At 35.5% G+C, this 18,673-nt stretch overlaps 1 pseudogene; it reads left to right on the top strand.

The window, feature by feature from the left end:
* The first annotated feature begins 1,473 nt into the window (after window positions 1-1,473).
* LOC108710300 lies at window positions 1,474-18,182 on the top strand (annotated as a pseudogene).
* Window positions 18,183-18,673: the final 491 nt, after the last annotated feature.

Below are 18,673 nucleotides of genomic sequence, written 5' to 3'. Positions count from 1 at the left end.
AATAATTGAAGATGTGCAGGAATAATTATAATCTGATAAATGTATAAAACACACATAACACTAAATGGTCTAATTTTTGCTTAATAATATCTGTGTAATATATCAATTATCAATATCAGCCCCCCCCCCATTTAGATTGTAAGCTATATGGGGTAGGAATCTCCTTCCTTTTGTCTCTGACACATAGGGGGTTATTTATCAAAGGTCAAATTTTAGAGGTTTGTGTGGTTTTTTTTATACCTCAATTGAACTCACAAGTCTAATATTTTCTGATTTAAGCAAAACTCAAATCAGTTAATTCAGGATGAACAACCCAAAAACTCAAATTAATTGAGTTTTCCACTGAAAAAAACTTGAATTGATTGAGTTTTAGAGGGAAACCCACCGAAAAAAGCTCAAACATCATGAAGGCTATTAAAATCTTAAATGGTCTGCCATTGACTTCTACATGACCTCGACACGTTATAGCTGGAGAAATTTTGGATTCAAGCTATTTTCAGTTTCACGGTATAATTAATTACCTTGAAAAACTAAATTTTTTGGAAAACACAAACTCGACCTTTGATAAATTTGCCCCTTAGCTCTTAGGGGTATATTTATCAAAGAGTGAAGTTAATAGTGAAGTTCCACCACTAGAGTGAAATTCCGCCACTCTCCATTCATTTCTATGGGATTTTTATTGGCGTATTTATCAAAGGGTGTACTTTCACTTTCACCCATTGATAAATATGCCTTTCAAAATCCCATAGAAATGAATTGAGAGCTGCAGAATTTCACTCTAGTGGCAGAACGTCACTCTTTGATAAATTTACCCCTTAATCTTTAAGGGACAGTTTGCAAAGCATTTTTTTAGGCTGAAAATCTGCAAAAAAAGCTCATAGACTCCAAAAAACACTCAAAAACTCTCACTTAACTTTTGCCACATCTACAGTTTAGAAAATAAATAGTTGCAATATGCCCCAGTCATAACATTCCATCATTTATGCAAAATGTTTTTAAAACATGCAGAATTTGGAAAATCAAAATCATTTATCTGAACTGATGTATCTGTTTTCTCCAAATCAGATTCTTCTCTAACTGGATCAACTTTTTGCTTTTTATCTTGTAAATGAACGAGCTCCTTGTTTTAATAAGGTTTTAGCAACTCATGAATCGGAACTGCTAATCTATCCTGCTCAGAACCCCGATCTAATGCATAGACTTGCCCAATGTTAACTTACCATTTTGGCTATGGACCTAGTACCTCAAGGTACTATAGCGCAAGGTTATGATGCCCTCAGCTCCATGGCCAACATTGCTGGGTAAGAAGGAAGAACTGTACAAATTCATATACATATAAAGATTTGTAAAATATATTATACCCAACAAATTAAAATGATGCCCTTAACTGTAACATATCAAATTGAATTTAGTGGAAAAATAAGAACAACAAAGAATTTCTGCCATTAAAAGTGGTATAATGCTGAATGGGTAATGGCAACTCTGAATGTAATCTTTTATTTTATTTTTGCAAGCTAACACCAATTTTTTACACTAAAAATGTACACTCTGATATATATATATATATATATATATATATATATATATATCTAACAAACAAGGGAAAGTTGTGCTCACCACTAGTTTTTAAAAGCATTAGGCGGGGGTGCAATGAGGGTGTGACCACAAAAAACATATAGACAAATACAAGATTCCTCTGCACTCAACCCATTATCAATATATTTAAGACAGAGACATTTTGTGCATACTGCTACTAAAAAATGCCTTACCCTTTAAACAAAACAGGGATTGTTTGTCCATATATTGCAATATATTTAAGCTGGCCAACTACGTCAAAGTCATCCCATATCTGGCCAGTCCTATGCTCAATTTTCATCTGATTCATTAAGAATTCTATGGTTTAATTATACATTTTATAAAAGGGATGAATACGTTTTACCTGCAACTTACTAGCTGCTTTCAAAGTAAAACTCCCAAACTTGGCTGCCCTTTTATTAGACACCAGTGGGATCACCTGATTATAATTGGAGGGGGAGGGAGCTGTTGTACATGGATTTGACACCAGGTAACTTTACATATAATATATAATTATATAACAGAAATGAGTCTTTCATTCCCTCTGTTTTTAATGTTCTTACCCATATCCCACACTCTCCTTCTTTGACGTGCTGTCTAGCTTTGTTTATCTCTGTTTCTTTTTACAGATGGCCTTAAAAACAATAAATGTGAGATATTCAAATCCATTGGATCTATTTATTTCAACTGCGCATTCCTTTCATGCTTAAACTGGCAAAGACCCTCAGTTATGAAATTTCGCAAACCCCCTTTTTCTAGGAATCTGGGAAGCTATATTGTTGTTTTGTAAATAAGCTTGCTTACAAAATATGGTTAATGAATTGTTAGAAAATCAACAGGCCCGATTCAGTTCAATGTGAAAACAAATCTCTTGATTTATCTAATGAAAACACCACTGAAATATACCCAGATCAGTTATTCAACTGATCTGGTAAACCAAATTACATTATAGTCACACAAGTCCTCGTTTGTGCCTCCCTAAAACATCTGGCAGTCCAAGAGATGTTTTATTTGTTGTTCATTCAAATGTCTTCAATTAATTTCCATGGTTTCCACCCACCCTTCTTACACCCATTTAACAAAAATGACGGAAGGAGTTTTTTAACTCAACTTTTGTCAATGATTTTTGGGCAAAAACTCGAATTTTTAGAGTAAAACAAACTTGAATTTTTCTAAAATTTATTTTACCCCAAAGCTGCAAAAAATCTGAATCCAAAAATCCATCATCTCAAACCTGTTGAGGTCAGGTAGAATTTTCAACCAATATTCAAGATTTTTTCTGATTTTTCACCCGAAAAGTCAGATTTTTGCCTGAAAACTTTGAGATATTGCACGAAACCCAGCGCACATCAAAAAAATCATTGGGACTTCTCCCATTGACTTATATGCAACCTCGACAGGTCTGAGATGCTGGATTTTCAGATTCAGACTCGTGGTTTAATAAATTCTGAAAAATTCGTAATTTTTTTTTAAAGTCCGATTTTATATATGTTTAAAAAAAATCAATTTTTTTGTGGTTTTTGCATTTGGAGTTTAGTAAATAACCCCCTTAGGCTAGTAGGCATCTGGAAATGGACATGTGTACATGACCCTAAGTTTACATGTATGTCAACCTCTGTGAGAACTCTATTTATCATTAGCAATACTGAATCAATACTGTATCAATTCTCAGCCAAGTTATTTTTCATCTGGGTCGGCAGCAATGTGGTAATTTATTATTCAAGCAATTGCATCCAAACATTGGTCTCAGCAAAAATCTAGCTAAAGCCCTCTATACATTATAAACAGGGCCAGAACTAGGGGTAGACAGAGTAGGCACATGCCTAGGGCACAAAGCTGGGGGGTCGCCAGACACATATCTTCTCTGCCTCTCTTACCCCCGAGTCCGGTCCCTGCTCTGGCCGGCGTGTGCGGTCTGTCCCTTTCGTGGCGCATATTTGTTTCGTGCGCACACGTTTTTTCACGCCGGGCTGGCCCAGCGATGATTAAAATATACTAGATAACATTAATAAGCTCTTGCAAACTCAGAATCTGAATTTTTGAGACAGATCAGAAAAAATATATATTATTGTGTCTAAAATTAATTTCACAACACCCTAGATAATATCAGACCCATCTCTTCATGACATTTTACATCCTATTACACTCCCATAGTACAAGTATGGGATCTATTATCCGGAAGCCTGTTATACAGAAAGCTCCGTAAGGACATTTTATACAATGATCCAAAGTTAAACCCACAGAAGACCATTTTAATCAATCCACTAATGCAGTATGAGAGTAAAAAAAACATTCTTTCTCTCCTTCCACGGTTCTACCCAAATGTCTTTGAAAAATATTTTTTTGCTCAGTGATGCCTCTTTAATGATACAAGTTTACTACTTTACTATGGCATAATAAGATGTATGTTTGCTACTAGCCCTTGCTGATCACATAGGGGCAGATTTATCAAGGGTCAAATTTCGAATTCAAAAAGACCAACCAAAACTACATTGAAAGGGTTTTTTTGGCCGAATTGAAGGGTTTTTTTGGCCGAATAGTTTTCAATTTCCACAAAAAAAAAAAAAACAGCAATTCGGCAGGTTTTAGATGGCGAATGGTCAAAGTTGAATTTTTAAAGAGCCAGAACATGATAAATTTCAAATTCAAATCAAATTTGGACTATTCTCTATTCAAAGTACACAAGGATTAGCTCGAAATTCGTTTTTTTTTTTTTAATTGGAATTTTCACTTCGACCATTGTTAAATCTGCCCCATATATTCTATTGTGCTGGCGTGTTAACCAGAAAAAAAACTATTACTTCACACTTTGTTGTTGGACACTACCTTGATTCTCCTAGATGATTGTGTCATGGCCTCCTAGCAGCTGTATTTGCAACAAATTCAACATTTCTTTTTATCTGTATATGTTTGCTCACTCTTTCTTTTTTAATATTCTGCTGTTTTCAAAAATGCTCAAAATGTTTCTTTAGGTGAAACATATACTTTTGAGTGAATATCTAATAAATATTTATATAAATATTTTATTACTTGTAATTTAAAATAATTTAAATGCTAAATTATAATTTAGTTTTATTATCTTTTTAACTACGCTAGACTCGTAGAGCTTTTCAAATTTTTTTTTTTTTAAATCATCTATGTGATAAGATCTTCTACATTATCACTTTTTCTTCCCTAATAAATGATTGAACTTAACATGTACGGTTTTGCTGCTGGGAATTTTCATATTCTTAGCAACTGAACTTTAGTAATTGTAGTGACGGAATACTGAGCATTGCTGACGATCAATTCCCATTGTAATTAGCTAAATTGTTTACTCTGAAAATCTGTTTGTTTTATTTTTAAATTAAACACTGCAAATGGAACAAGGTTTATTTTCGCATTCCCTCCTTCTGCCTGGAATCTGTGGCACAGCAAGAAGAGATTTCAGGTTTTTTTTTATACAGAATGGAATGGCTGTTACAGAAACTGACTTAATAATTATTTCTCCAATAGGAGAAAATAAGAGTAAAAATTCAAGTATGAAGAATTTACATTTTCACTTCTTTATTAATATATACATAAATATTTGGACAGAGACAACTTTTTTCTAAATTTGGTTCTGTACATTACCACAATGAATTTTAAATGAAACAACTCAGATGCAGTTGAACTGCAGACTTTCAGCTTTAATTCAGTGGGTTGAACAAAAAAGATTGCACAAAAATGTGAGGAACTAAAGTTTTTTTTTTTAACACAATCACTTCATTTCAGGGGCTCAAAGGTAATTGGACAAATTAAAAAACTGAAAATAAGATGTTCATTTCTAATACTTGGTTGAAAATCCTTTGCTGGCAATGACAGCCTGAAGTCTTGAACTCAAGCATCACCAGATTCTGGGTTTCCTCCTATTTAATTCTCTGCCAGGCCTTTACTGCAGCGGCTTTCAGTTGCTGTTTGTTTGTGGGCCTTTCTGTCCAAAGTTTAGTCTTCAACAATGAAATGCTGCTCAATTGAGTTCAGGTGACTGACATGGCCATTCAAGAATATTCCACTTCTTTGCTTTAATAAACTCCTGGGTTGCTTTGGCTGTATGTTTTGGGTCATTGTCCATCTGTATTATGTAATGACTCCCAATCAATTTGACTGCATTTAGCTGGATTTGAGCAGACAGTATGTCTCTGAACACCTCAGAATTCATTCGGCTGCTTCTGTCCTGTGTCACATCATGGATAAACACTAGTGTCCCAGTGCTACTGGCAGCCATGCACTCCCAAGCCATCACACTGCTTCTGCGATGTTTTATAGAGAGGTGGTATGCTTTGGATCATAAGCTGTTCCACACCTTCTCCATACTTTTTTCTTGACATCATTCTGGTAGAGGTTGATCTTGGTTTCACCTGTCCAAAGAATGTTTTTCCAGAACTCTGCTAGCTTTTTTAGATGTTATTTTTTAGCAAAATCCAATCTAGCCTTTCTATTCTTGATGCTTATGAGTGGGTTGCACCTTGCAGTGCACCCTCTGTATTTACTTTCATACAGTCTTCTCTTTATGGTAGACTTGGATTTTGATACGCCTACCTCCTGGAGAGTGTTGTTCACTTGTTTGGCTGTTGTGAAGGGGTTTCTGTCCGCCATGGAAATGATTCTGCCACCATCCACCACTGTTTTCTTCCGTGGACGTCCAGGTCTTTTTGCGTTGCAGTTCTCTTACTCCTTGACATATGGTTTTGCGTTGCTACCATCGTTGTATGCTTAGTATTGACATAAAAGTTCAGTATATGCTGAAGACAAATTAGAGACTGAAATATATTGCCTTACAACTGCATTTTATATATATTTATATATAAATATTGCAGACTGCCCTTTTGTACAACATGTATTTTATTGTATTATAGTGTCCAGCTCTTGAAATAAAACATCTGCAAAAGATAAGGCCATTGCTCCTCAAATAGAAGTGTATATTGATTGAAACTGTCTCTTGAAATAGTATGAGAAGTCTGTAGATCATGGCACACCTTCTTATATTACTTTTTCTAAGTGGTTGTTAGCGCAGTTTTTTTCTGTCAGAATAGTCAGCTTGCATTACTGTATTTGTAATTATTTTATCCAGACCTCCAGCCCTGGAGCAATTCAAATCTTTTGGAGCAGAACCTCTGGAAGTGGAGATTGCTGAAATAGGAGAAGGTGTTGGTGGTTATGCTAAAGAAATGTCTAAAGAATTTACTGAAGCTGAACTTGCTCTCTTTGCCAAGCAGTGTGAAGAGATTGACGTCATAATCAGCAAAGCACTCATTCCAGGTAAGCGTGGAAAGCACCAAGCATTGCCAAGGGGTTAAACATTTTCACTGTAGGGATGTCCTAGCTAAACCATTTGACTAAACTGCTTCTTGTTTTCTCTTTTATTCTCTAAAATAGAACTGTAGAGTATATGGGAAGGAAGAATACCTGTGCAGACATTCTTTAATGATTGGTTTATTTAGGTGTTATGGGCCAGCTTAAAGTACTGCCTATCTCTGTAGCTATCCCTCATTAGCATACCTCCTAACTGTCCCGTTTTTCGTGGTACAGTCCTGTTTTTGACAGCTCAACCCTCAGTCAAAGGTTATTGAAATGTCCCAACTTTCTCTTTAATCTCCTGCACTGAACAGCCAGAAAAAGATACAAAGTTTCTAATAGTGAGGCTTTTGGCAGAGAGCCCAGAATGGCAGGTGCACTTATATATGTATAACTATTTAAGATAAGCAAAGAAACTATTGTAACAATTTAAGATAAGCAGGTCTCTTGGGGAAACTTGCAGCTTAAAGGGCAATTGACCTTCATTAGCAAAACTGTAATAACACATAAAACTTGAAAACTAAAACCCCCAGAAATGTGTTCAAACTTTCCATGACCTGTCAAATTTTGTAAAAAGGATGTGGCATTTAGGGGGTGTGGCCATAAAATGGGTGTGGTCCAAAACAATGTTTTTGTCCCTCTTTCTTTTTTCAAAATGTTGGGAGGTATGCATTAAATCATACGCCTAAAGGTTGCCATAGACACATCAATTTCAACAGTGTTTTCAATACAGATATTTATAGCTGCATCATTAGATATACAGGTAGAAACAAGAGAATTCCACTTGTATCTGACAATTCAGCAGTAAACAGTGGCCGATGTTCAGGCGACGATCAAAATTTTCCGACCTGGCCAATCGACTAGCCGACCAATATCAAAGTCTTTATAATATCTTGTGTCTATGTCCACCTTTACTGGCTTCTTGCTTGTAAGGAGTTTATAGAACAAGGGGAGAGCTTTGAGATAAGGATACTAACAGAACAATTTGAGTCATGAACTCCATTGAAGCTATGGATGAAGGGTGAAATTATTTATAAAGTAGCTTTCTAATATTTTCTCGAGAGAATAGAAAAATCATGAAGGGACAGAGGACGTTTCTATTTTCTTCTTTTATTTAAGAAAATAGAAGGCTCTTTGATGGAAGCAACTTGTCCCTTACATGTTGTTTTATTGTAAAGTCGAGACCTACTGTAATCATAAGTGTGTGGTACAATAAGATCTTCAGGTGATTATCTAGCACAGCTGGTTTGGGTGGAAATTAAAATGACGTGAATATAGTTGTGGGCAGGGAAGCACAGTTATGAATTTTAAAAGAAATACATAACTTTGTTTTAAAAAGACTGCATTATTGCAGATGTTCGGTGACAACATAATCATTTGTTGTAAGTGAATAATTCTCTAGAGAAACATATATGATTATGCAGAGATTATTTTGTTTGGGTGAAAGAATTTTATTTTTCTGAATAACAAACAACACTGATCAAAGGTTTTTCATCTGTTCCACACTGTAAATGTTGTACACTTAAATCATTCTGTGATGACTATGGAAAAAATATCTTTGTCTTGCACTATTTTGGCACGCATCTTATTTAAAATACCACACATAACATTCAATGAGATGAAATTCACAATAGCCAACTACATATTTCTAATTTTGAGTTAGCACTTTCTCAGATAATAGGGCTAATGGAAATGAGAACAAGGGTAATAGGCATAGATTCTATTTAGTAGTAGTCTAATAGCATTGAATAGTATTGCAAGTTAATTCCAGTTGTGGTCAGGGCTGGGCCAAGCTAATTTTGCACCCTAGGCAAGTGCTTCATTTGGCGCCCCCCCCCACTCCAGTCACACTGTCACAGCTCACCTAACCCCAACAAACATTGCCACATTGCCACAGTCACAGCACAGGCACTCACATCACTCTAGCTCAACTTCAAGATAGTTACTGCATGTCTGGCCATGATAAAACCACTTAGTCAAGCCAACACACTGCAGCTTTTCTCATGTATCAAAGTAGAATTGGCAAACAATTCTAGTATCAATAGAGTGCAAGAACACCCTAGCACTTTGTATATCACATGTAATGGGTTCTATTCCCCACAGATAGTTGCAACAGTTTAACAATGATGCAGTGAACCTTTTGCCCATGTCCTTGTGTTATTATGCATCAATGTGGAAAATGTTAAAACAAGAAACAGCTAAATAAAGATAACGCTTGCATGAAGACAAATGTCACCCTTTTGCACATACTGACTGTAGAACAGCTTTAAAGTCAGATGCACAGCCTTGATTTTTAAAAAATTACACTCGTCCCAACCACCCTCCGAATTCTCCCTTCTCCATAAATCACCTAGAAAATCTATTTAGTGCAAGCTATACCAGAGCACCAAGTTCTGCTGCTTATCCTGCAACCAGCGTCTGTATGAACAATGTAAGCAGACCCTCACCAACCGAGCATGCGCCAACTAGGGTCAGGGAGCATCGGATAAGGTAACAGCAAGAATGGAGGGGGAACAGAACTCAAAAGCAGTAAAGAGTCACAAATTAAATCACTTCACACACCAGATAGGGTTGGGAAGGTGGGAGGCTCAGCCTTCAAAATAAAAGACACTTTATTATTTAAAGCCAAATAAAAACACAGTTAAAAAGGAAAAAAAATAAAATTCCCCCTGAAAAGTGCGCACCTCTGTGATTGAGCCCTAGGCAGGTGCCTACTCTGCCTACCCATAGTTCCTGCCCTGGTTGTGCTTAAGGAAGATGCATATGACAGTGAAGGGGTATTTATTTAAGTACAAATGTTAAAAACTAGAAAAAATTCAAGGTTTGTTTTGCTATAAAACCCTTGATTTTTTTGAGATTTATTATACCCCAAGGATGGAAAAAGACAGAATCCGAAAATATGCCATCTCAGACCTACTGTGGTTGTATATAAGCTGTAATTAGGCCAAAAATTTGGATTTTCTCGCGTTTTCCCCGAACTGATTATATTGTGCTTTTTAATAATAAATAAGGTCAAATTGTGGATTTTAGTTTGCTTGGACTTTTTAAAATAAAATTATCAGAAAAATTCAGATTTTGATGAATAAATCCCGGAAAGTTAGTCATATAACACAGATATTGTATCTTAAAAGGATATGGTAGAGTTCTTTTTTCTTTCTTTTTTTTTTTTGTTGCTTATATTATCCATAAAATCTATATACAGGTATGGGACCTGTTATCCAGATAAGGGATCTTTCTTTAATTTGGATCTTTATACCTTAAGTCTACTAGAAAATCATAAAAACATTAAATAAACCCAATAAACTGGATTAGCTTCCAATAAGGATTAATTATATCTTAGTTTGGATCAAGTACAAGCTACTGTTTTATTATTACAGAGAAAAGGGAAATCATTTTGAAAAATTTGGATTATTTTATTATAATGGAGTCTATGGGACATCGGTCTATGGGAGGCTTTCCGTAATTGGGAGCTTTCTGGATAACGGGTTTCCAGATAACGGATCCTATACCTGTACAATGCATTTCTAGGATACTTATATGAACTATATATCTTCGTTGTTGTTACTTTGTTTTGCACATTTTAATTTTACCGTTACTGTATGTACTGTACAATAGTCTTTGGTCCCCCATGAGAGAATCTTATATAGTAGCTTCTATACTGTAATAAAACAAGTTTGTTCTATGTTGACATTCTTTATTGTATTTAGTGTGATGCATTTAATTAGCATAGTGGGACTTTACTTCATTGAGCAAGTTGGCACTGCAGAGATGTATAGGGTACTGTAGGGTTATAATATATGTTAGAGCATAGCAGATATGTGTAGTTGTGTATTGACTACCTAGTATACAGTATATTGTAGCATGATACAGGTGTCTAAGGCATAGAAGGTGCAATGGTTGGCCACAGCATGAATATTAGTTACTGTAGGGCACACTAATAAAATGCTTTAGTGTGTGAGAACTCAAAGGGCGTGTTTATAGCTTGCGCTTCTCTAGGCCATTATGTATGATTATGTCTATAGCACCCACATGCACATATGTATCTTAATCTAGCTCTTTCCTTGGTTGTAAACCTTAGGAATTAAAATCAATCATTTTGTTGAAAAATTAAAATATACATTGTTTGAATTTAGTTTTTTCTGCTGCCTATAGATAGATAAAAAATATATGTGAATAATGCAATTCATATAGGAGTTTCATCACTTCCATGGAGATATACAGTGAATCATTTGTTTTATGACTTTTTTAGTTCCCCCATTGAAGTCCGACATTCAGTCAGGGTCCATAGCAAGGTTATTTATATATGAACTGCCTTTTAAACAAGGATACTTCAAACAGCAAATGTGTTCACCCCAAATTTCACCCTCACTATTTTGAGAGCAAATAGTCATCCTTCCACACTAACTGCCATTCAGTCTCCCAACCAGTGTTCCAGGTTTGTGCCCACAGTTTGGAAACCAATAATATAAAGGAAAGAATATACAGGAAAGGGTGAATACTAATGTTATCATTTTCCGACAGGTCTATCATTGCCTATAATACACAAGTTTCAACAAGTAGTAATGGAAATTTTGATACTGGGTCCATGTTACCAGAATATATTTACAATGTTGTAATCATTCCTGTATCTCTCTCTCTCTTTATATATATATATATATATATATATATATATATATATATATATATATATATATATATATATATATATATATATATATATATATATATATATATATATATGTATGTATACCCACGCCATTAAGCAATTTCGCCGGGTGCTAACCAAGTTCAATATACAATCCAGTAGTAAAAGGAAGCACTCACAGCATCATGGCGTTTTTGAAAAGTCCGTTACTAGATCATCTACGCGTTTCGGTACCTCAAGGGACCGTCATCAGGATGTCTAGACTATATATATATATATATATATATATATATATATATATATATATATATATATATATATATATATATTTGTGTTCCAAGGAATGACGCACTCCAGGACTTCATAATGACCGAAACGTTGACAAATAAACTTCACTTTGCTTGATCTCATTATGAAGTCCTGGAGTGCGTCATTCCTTGGAACACGACTATCTGCACTATATATGACAGCACCCAGGCAGTAAAACTCTGCTGGATTGGAGTGCACCACAGCCTGAACTGTGTGTGTGTGTATATATATATATATATATATATATATATATATATATATATATATATATATATATATAGTAAATGTAAATCAATTTCAGATTCCAGCAGGTTGCAGCTATCAGAGGATATTGGGAATTATAGTAGAGCAACCGTTTGGAATGCCAACGTTTAAAAGTTACTGACAAAGTTTAATAACTTTTAGACAGCACATCTGGATACTGTATTGGTTTTTCTGGGGAAAAACTAGGACAGCAAAGTATTTTTATAACTCCATCAGACTTTTCCTCTTTCCCCTACAAGAAATGCCATTGTAGAGAAACTGTTGTATTGAATAACTTCTTATTTGCTCTAATCCTTAATGATCAGATTCCACAGGCACAAAATATTGGCTACATGTAGACTTAACTTGGCAGCAGCAAGACCCAGATGGCCAAGTCTGGAATGTACTTTTATAAACTATTTCTCCTGATATAATTGAGGCTGTGCCTGTGTCAAGAACTTTTAATTTGAACAATAAAAACACATATAAAGATAACCTTGCGTGACATTCAGCATGTGATATTGTTTGTGTCATGTTAGCTTGATCAACCACATTGGTATTTTTTCTTTTCCTACCAGGGAGTTGTTGGCTACACAGACCTGCCAAGCAGAATGGCATCTCCAGCCATTACCCTGTATTCCAACAACATTGTGAAGTTATTAAAATAAGCAATGACTCCAGACAAAGAATATTTTTATCTTGAGCCAAAGGACAAATTTGACTATGGCACCATTGATCATGTAATTAGAGGAACCATGGTAATGAGAGTAAATATTAAGTAAAAGGGCTGCTGCAGACACATGAAACCTCCTGATCATTCATTTTGTTTCCTTCTATGGATGTAGTATCAATTTATTTGGCATAGATTCATATACACAGAGAGGTTTGTAGTATCACATTTATTGATGGTGCATAGCAGTGGAATGCTACATAATATTTGTATATTGATATATGCAACTCACCTTTGTACAGCTTAATGATCTAGTTAAAAGCAGAGTAGAAAAGCAGTCTAGAACTATTACAGCCATTAACTATAAACTATTTTGGGAGTATTATATAAATCTACATTATTCAGTGTTCCCTTATTTTCTTTTTTTGACTCACATTATACCTTTTTAACCCATTTCATTGTCTTAAATACCCATGAAACTTCCACTTCCATCAGTACATTTAGTGCCCCTACTCTAGCAAACTGCAGACTGTGATTCAATCTCAGACAAAACTTGTTAAAAAAAAACCTCCTTAAAGGAGAAGGAAAGGTTAAAACTAAGTAAGCCTTATCAGAAAGGTCCATCTAAATATACCAGTAAACCCCCAAAGTAATGTTTCTCTGAGTCCCCTGTCAAAAGAAACACTGCATTTCTTTCCTTCTATTGTGTACACATGGGCTTCTGTATCAGACTTCCTGCCTTCAGCTTAAACCTCATTGCCCTGGGCAAGAGCATGCTCAGTTTACTCCTCTCCCCCCACCCCTCCCTTCTCTACTGTAATCTGAGCCCAGAGCAGGGAGAGACTCAGGCAGGAAGTGATGTCACACCACATTAATACTGCAGCTCCTATTCTAAACAAACAGAGAGTTTCTAGAGCTTTTTACTCAGTTATGGTAAAACATTCTACAGAATAAATATAGCATTCTAGCTTGCACTATTGCAGCTAATCTATTGGCAATAAAATGCCTCCTTAGCTTTCCTTCTCCTTTAAGAATAACTTTCTAAAGGAAGCATTTCAATAGTCCTCTTCTGCATGTACACACCTGTAACTTATGCCCTTGTTCCCCTTCCCATTCCTGTCTGTCTTCTCTTCCTCTTTAAGGATTTTAGGGCAGGGGCCTCTTCAAACTGTGTATGGAAACACCGAGCACATATGTATTCTCACTGCTCAATTCTAAAATAACTGTACACCTGTTTGTGTTTTATGCCTTATGAAACACACACTGCATCCATTTGTGGTGCTTTGTAAAAAAAAAAAAAAAAAATACATTCAATGCACTACTACTTTAACACCCTCACTTTATGGCCTATATCAGATTTCAGAAAAGTTTATCTGATTTTCTGGAAATATTCTGCATCTCTATAATATAACTTGGTGCTTTATAATTTGAGTAACTTTTACAATACACAAATTCCATACGATGATAGAGGTCGGGAGTGTTAGCTCATAAACACAGAACCCGATTATTAGTTTTTCTTCTTAATTTGTTACATGTTAAAAGTGTTTTCATAAAACTTAAAATGTTATAATAGTGGATATTGCAAGGGTTGCTCTTCACTCTCCTTATTGCATTACTACCATCTCTTCATTGCTCTTCATTACATAGCTACCATTTTTAATATGCTCAAAGAATGTCTTCACTACCTTTAACGGTATCATTCATGTTCCTACCTCTGTTCAGTTTAATTACAATCAGCACAGATAAATATTTTACAAGGTTGTTATTTTTTGTAGACTGTCACTGATTCTCATCTTCCATTCCAGGTGTCATGCTGGCTTGAATTGTGAATGCATTATGAGCACAATGTTTTCTTTAGGTTGCTTATCCCTACATATCTGTACAACCAAAATATGTGTGTATTATAATAATAATAATAATAATAAAAATTATAAGTATAATAATAATTTAAAAAAAAAAGCAAATGTGATATCTTCTTTCTCCAAGCCAATGTCCCCGCAGGCCTAGTAAGTTTCACATGTGTGCAAATATGGACATTCTTCTTCTGACTGATTTGTGGCCTGTGTCCAAGCTTTGCAGTGTTGGCAGATTGTCTGAAATTTGCAATAATGATTAATTACTATTAGGCCTGTATTTTTTTTAGGAGGGTCTCCACTTGTTCCCTGATCCACTTCCAAAGACTGCTCCTCCTATAGCCCTTGCTGAACACAAAAGTGTTTTGGAAGCCGAAGCTGAGAGGAAAGACAAAGAATCTCCTTTATGAAAACAATGACCTCAGCTCGAGTTTATACATCCGGTGTCGTCATCTGGAAACTATTTTAAAAATGTTTTAATTCATTTTTTATTTTACCAAAGCTCCATGTCTTTTTTTCGTTACATCGTTAATATTTATGTTTTATCTATTTAAATATAAATAAGATACAAAGACGTTGCTTACATTGTACACAGAGTATTTATTTAAATTGATGGGAGCATGATGGGTGTACATTGTTAATATTTATGTTTTACCTATTTAAATGAGATACAAAGACATTGCTTACATTGTACACAGAGTATTTATTTACATTGATGGGAGCATCCATTTTGCAAACCTCCATTTTTCCAATCCTTGCTACATAAATACATAATGCTGTTGTCAAAGATATGTGCAATTTAAATGCATATATTTCTTGATATACATTGTTTGCATTTAAAATAATAATCTGTTGCTTAGGTCAGTGACCCAGAAAGCAAACTGACTGGGGCTTTTTATTAACCTTCTTTTCAGATCTACTATTCACCTTCCCACATGTCATGCAAAGCTCCACCTGGTTTCTTGCGTTTGTCACTCCAAATACTAGATATACGTTTTTCGTTCTAAATCATCCTTAGAGGCCACTTCAAGCTTATACTCAACACTAAAACACTTTACCAGCATGTTGTCACATCTGTGGCCTATCTGATACAGAGGTTTAGGTGTTAAGAGTTATTTAGGAATTGTCTAGGGTTTCGGTACAATGTTACTGTTTGCAATGGAGACATTTTTTATTCCCAACATATAATATAAAAATATACCTTGCACTCTAGCCTATATATGTAGTGAATCCTCAGCTCTAGTCTGTTGCTGTCAACATAGATTAATAGCTCAGTGTTTCCACAGAAACTTAGCAGCGTCATTGGGAACAAGTCTGCTTGTATTATATTATAAAAGCAAGGTCTGTTAATTGGCAGTGGCTTTTTTATGAACCAAACACAGAATTCTTTGCAAGATATTCTCATGCAGAAGGCTGATGTTTTCCCACCATTACATTGCACCCTCCAACAGTTATAGATCCTTTAGCACTGTACATTTCAAAATGTGGTGTCAGGCTAATGGCACATGGGTTGGGTTCTATAAATGACCCATGTGCCATTAGCCTTATGCATGTAGGCAGTGCTATGGGCATACTGTACTGTGAGGCATTATCTACAGCATTGTGACCTTTAATATGATATGGAAGGACAAGACACTCCAGCTTCAGAGATTAAAAAGAAAAACAACAAACTACAGTCTGTTCCAGTTGAAGCATTGCATATTTGTGTGGGTATTTATTAGCAAATCACAAAACTCTGTTCAGCCAGGTGCAGTATTTAATATCCAGTACATCAGAACTCCAGAACAGGGAGTCACAAAATTAGACAGGCTTTGCATGTCTGTAATTTTTCCATCTGCACAAACTTCCATGTGGCTCTTCCATTGCCACTGTTGACATGTTATGAGTCACTGAAATAAAAAGAACACGGAGTTAAAGCACAAGAAGTTAATTCCCTGACAGCCAGGGGAAGTTTGCTGCAACCACAAAAATGTAATCTATAAAGAATAAAACTGTTACTATTTAGACAACTCCCAGTCTCCTCTGTTCTATCACACAAAAGCAGCACATATCACCTCTTTTTAAACCTCTTTAAATGCTTGTCCTTGGGGCTTGATCCATAGGTGTGCCAAATCACCATATTCCCTACCTACCTAGTCAATAAGGCACCAGTCCATAAAAATACTTGCTGGTCAACATTGATTCCTAAATACTATCTAGCTCATACCAAAATGAACTGGTGACTCAGACAATAACCAAAGTTTATCAAAGGTAGAGTGTAGTCCAGCTCCATTTCTTGTGACATAGCACATTATGATTAGAGGAAAACTGACAGTTGCCACTGAGCTGCCAAATTTTCAAATCATCTCATACTTGACAATGATCTGAAAAGCAAACAAGGTTTACAAGATGTGGTTTAATGAATAAAAAAATATGCATGTAATTGGCTGGAGGTGGAATCTATAGTCTAAATAAGCCTCCTAACTGAGTAGTGCATTTCTGATAATTTCTAATCATTTGTTTCCCTTGCTTATTTCAGGTTTGGCTGGTGTTTTATGCTTGGGCATTATTTCCCCAAATACAGCTTTATCTCAGATGGTAACTACTTTGGCCTTGCTGGAAGACTGGGCTATCATACTGTGTGGGGTGTTACATCTGCCCTACATTCACCACTCATGTATTTTACAAATGCTATCTCAGGTAGGTTTTAAGCCACTCATAAAACAAATCAGGGAACTTTGTGGGTATATAATAGTAAGAGCACATGCTCCCTACATAAAATCTATCTGCTGTTCTTTCAGGTCTCACTGCTGCTGGTGGGCTGGTGTTTATAGGTGAATCATATCATTCTTCCAGCTTGCCTGAAAGTCTGGCCTTACTCGCTGCCTTTGTATCATCAGTAAATATTGCAGGTAGAATACTGGTTTATTCCGATATTTTGAAACGCGATTTAAATGCTGTATATTTATGAACATGATTTTTATCCACATTGCAAATAATAAGCAGAATTAAATGAGAGTATATAAGTACAAAAAGAGAGCACCGAAGAAGAAAATATAATGAGATAGGGTTTTGGAAAAGTGAAGAAAAAAATGTTCGCAGTACTGTGTATACTGTTTGATTTTAGTGTTACAGTACAGTTAGATTTTCACAGGTTTCCAGTTCAGGGAATTTGTTATACTATTGCTTTATGCAGTTGTGAAGTAAAATACTTCTCCAGACATTTATCTTGAGCTTTGCCAACATAGGCTGAATCACTAACCATGCCACTAACACCTGATATAACCAAGTATCTATTAAAGGTTCACAAAGTGATTTACTAAGGTGTACTTTGGTGACATGTTTAAGGAATATTTGTGGTCCATTGTCATTTGGCTCAACAGCATTTTAGGGTGATGGCACAAAAGGCACTCTCAAATTCTATGAGGTCTATGAGTTTGTAAATAGCTCAAATTTCCCTCCATAAATATTGCATTAAAATTTTCTGAAAGTGCTTATGGTGGCACTCTCATTCCTGGAAATGTACACTATGTGACAACCTCAAGTGGTGTCACACTTGTTAATCAAAATAAAAATTGAATAGGTGACACAATTTGGCCTGTGTATCTTTTTATTGCAAAGGAAGGAAAATAGTGCTCCAGTATAAAAGTATAATTAGCTCACCAAGTTGATCATGTGGTCCAGGTGCACCAGGCCCAGACCCCCAGCTTCAGGGAGTGTCAATCCGAAACACCCAGCAAAAGAACAGTGCTATCCGGCACTCAGAGGAATCCACAGGGCCAATAGTATAAGTTAAATCTTTATTGGTCATAGTTAATAGTATAAATCCATCTCCATAAGCTCTACGAGTTTCGTACCAGCAAGGTACTTAATCATAAGGTTTAGCCCATTATTTTAGTTTTTAACTTATACTATTGGCTCTTTGGATTCCTCTGAGTGCTGGATAGCCCTATTCTTTTGCTATCTTTTTATTGCCACACCTAGACAGATACCCACTTTTTCACTAAACGATTCAATAGGTTTGCACAAGAGCTGATCAACTGAATAACTGTATTTTGGCCATCAATATATGTCTCAAATCTT

This window comes from Xenopus laevis, chromosome 3L (assembly GCF_017654675.1).
Source record: "Xenopus laevis strain J_2021 chromosome 3L, Xenopus_laevis_v10.1, whole genome shotgun sequence".
Lineage (NCBI taxonomy): Eukaryota > Metazoa > Chordata > Amphibia > Anura > Pipidae > Xenopus > Xenopus laevis.
This window is presented reverse-complemented; position numbering and strand designations above follow the sequence as displayed.